We start from the raw sequence: 3637 nt of genomic DNA on the forward strand, positions 1-3637 counted from the left end.
TGATTCTGATCCTATTACTTTTACATGGTAAATTCATTAACTTCACTGATGTATGAGGGATTAGAATCAACCTCTTTATAGCTCATTGACAAACATACAGATCTTTCCTTGCAACACTAACATAAGGGGCAGAAGGAATATACAGACAAGAAAAAAACTGGACCTCTTAACCTTAAGGTATCACTACAGTTGTTCCTTCAATGTGCTTTATTATGCAAAATCACATTTTTTCATTTCAATAAAATAATATTTTGTCCTTTTTTGTTGTCAAGATGCCACCATCCTAGATGTTCATTGGGTTTCTCAGATGCTGACAATCAGGTTGCTTATTTAGGTGTGTGGCCTAGGAGATTTAAGGAAGAGGAAAGGAGAAAATATCAAGACATGAACGTGTAGACTGGGTTCATTCTCCAATCTGCAAGTGCACGGGTGGACTTAGTCCATAGATTCTACTAGTAAATCAGAACTCCTGCATATCACAGGCCATTATGTTTCACCTTATAATTTGTGTCTTTCCAAAGCATGTTTTCCAGAAAGACATCTGAGCTTGATTTGAAAATATTGATAGAGGGACTTTTCATGACTGCCCCTGGTAATTTGTTCTAATAGTTAATCAACTAGCTGTTAAAAAAAATGAGCACCTGTTTTCTAATTAGAATATTCCCGCTTTCAGATTCTAGCCACTGATTGGATGTATTTCTTTCTGTGCTAGACTAAGAGCTTGTACTCATGATTTTGTGCCCATGCAGGTACTGAACACTATAATCAAGTTACCTGTCAGTCTTTTTGATTAACCAAATACCAGTAGATTAGACTCTTCAAGTCTCTTGGTATAAAGAATTTTATCCAGCACACAAATAATTGTATGTTTCTTTTCAACACCAACTCCTATTCCTCCTTCCTATTATCCTGAGTATACATCTAAGGACTACAGTGACTATTTCCGCAGTTACACAGTTAGCTTGGGTTGTTCACTAGGCCCCTAACCTCTTTTTGAATTTTTAAGGATACTGTCTCCTGGCCTGGAATCCTTATTCCTAGATGTACAACTGTGTTTTGGCTGCATCCAAGCACATTTTCTTTGAAAAGGGGCTTCTAGATCATTTGGTGTGATAGCTCTGTTTTCAACATTGTTTTCATTTTGTCTTCAGGTAATCCACACATTTTATAGGGAGATTATATAATTATATCTAGATTATTCATTAAAATAATTGACCATTAATTGTTTAAAATGAAGATGCTCCACTGATACTTCCTTCCTTTATGTCTTCTCCCTTTCACTCGATCCATCTAGAGTAACCCTCTCCCTTTCCTCATGTTCATACATGGAGCTGGCTGGAGGACTACTGGCAATTGCAATTTTGTTGAGCGACATTATTGCATTAAAATGAAACATTTTGCATAAATGCATCAGTTTTAATAACATTTTCTTTGGAAAGGTGGGGGTTGGGAAGATTGAGTGGCTCTCCTACTCTACAGTCAGACTGTCAGGGGCCTGACCAGGATTGGGGAGACCTAACTGAAAATCCAAGCTCTTCTTGATCCAGAATTATGGGCAATATAAAACCATGCAGACCAAGGCCCAGGACACAGCTCAGCTCCCTTTCAGGTTAGTGTCAAAGTCACACTTGCAGGCAAATCCAGAAGTCCAGACATTTTGACATAGTCCCCTTTTCATGAATATTTTTTAAAGGCTTTTTTGTTTTTATTTCAATTTGGAACAATGACAGATTTTGGACCTGTTATAAGCAGCCACACAGCCAGATTATGACTCATAAGGAGGTGTGCAGAGACGGTTCCTCCTGCACCTTTCCCCCTCTTTTGCATCTGTGCATGGCTAGCCACTATCTAGCCCTAAAATATTAGATTAGTCACAGAGTTAGCTACATGGCTTTAAGAAATACTACATATGTGCAATGTGACTGAGATAAAAGTTGTTCAAGAACCTTAACTTTTGCAGTGTTAGTCTTTAAAAAATGTACTTTAATGTTGCATTGGATCTTTATGTTTATTTATATATTGGATAAGAGCACATGCACGCGTGCATACACACATGCTTTGTGTAGTAAATCCACAGGATTTTAAGTAAGGAAAGTAATCCAAAGTAAGAGCATCAGCTAAGGCTTTCACTTCAGGCTTAGTTTACCCTCTTGTATTTTGACATTACAGGAGTTTGAGATCAGTGAGTGATGTTACATGGCACATGTGCTACAATAACTGCAGTAGAGAGAGCTCAGTGTGGAATGGAAGTCTTAGCTATGAATTTCCAATAGTTTGTGGATTAGAAATGGGCAGATCTCTAGACTTCCTCATTTTGCTTGGGACCAGAGATCAAATAACCAGAATACCAACAAATTTTACACATGCACACACACACACATTCACAAACACACTCCATTAATTTTTTTTTGCAATTAACAGTTGCATCAATCCTATAAGTCTGCTCTAATAGAATTTTCAGCCCAGTTTCTAAATCAAAAAAGGTCAGATGAGCTCAGATAAACTTTTAAAAATCTCTATATTGAATGTTGTTATTATTATACCACATTTACTCAAATACAAGAGGATTCCCCCCTATCCTCTGCTGGCATGGTGGGGGGAGTCCCTTGTCTTATAATTACATACAAGGAAATCTCACTAAATACATTGTCTATCATTACAGCATGCTGATGGAAAACTTTTTTTTTTTTTTGTGTCCCTCCCGCAAGACATAATGAGCACCACGCCTGGATGTACTACAATACCAGGCCAGCACCAGAGGCTGGAACAAGGCCTGTTGCCCTTCTCTTGGTGCCAAAAATGCTACATTACATGCAGCTGAGAACTGTTTTTTTTTGCCCCTTAAAAAAAATGTGTAGGTATTTCCTCCATAGGGAACTGGCACTGGGCCTAGAGGTATTGCAATACCAGGCTGGCACTAGGAGGCCTAGAGCTAGCCTAACACCCTCCTTCTGGTGCCAAAAATGTTACAACAAGGACAGATCAGTGCAGCCTATCTGACTAAGATGGATGAACATACCAGTTAAGCACAGTTCTTCTCACCACCCACTCTATTTCAAGTCATGATGAGCTACTACACTGAGTACATTTTGACTCCCTCTTCACTCCCACAGCTGAATTCATCGATTTCATAGACATTTGGGCTGAAATGGACCCCAGAGGATCTTTGAGTCCACCCCCTGTCCCAGGGGTAGGAAATCAGCAGGGATCATAGGATCCCACCAAGATAAGCATCCAAATGTGTCTTGAAGGTGTTCTAAGTGGGTGCTTGAACCGCCTCCGGCGGCAGTCTATTCCAAACCTTGGGGGCTTGGACAGTAAAGAAGTTCTTTCTTATGTCCAGCCTGAATTGGTCACAGCAGAGTTTGTGACCGTTCAATCTTGTCATCCCTTGGGGCGCTCTGGTGAACGGACATTCCCCCAGATCTTGCTGAGCACCCCTGATAAACTTATAGATGGTCACCAGATCACCCCTGAGCCTGCACTTTTCCAGGCTGAAGACTCCCATGGCTCTCAGCCTCTCATCATAAGATTTATTTTCCTGACCTCAGATCACACACATGGCTCTCCTTTGCACCCTCTCAGGCTTGTCCACATCCTTTTTGAATTGTGGAGCCCAAAACTGGATGCAGTACTC

Source organism: Crocodylus porosus, unplaced genomic scaffold (assembly GCF_001723895.1).
Source record: "Crocodylus porosus isolate Cpor-Errol unplaced genomic scaffold, CroPor_comp1, whole genome shotgun sequence".
Lineage (NCBI taxonomy): Eukaryota > Metazoa > Chordata > Crocodylia > Crocodylidae > Crocodylus > Crocodylus porosus.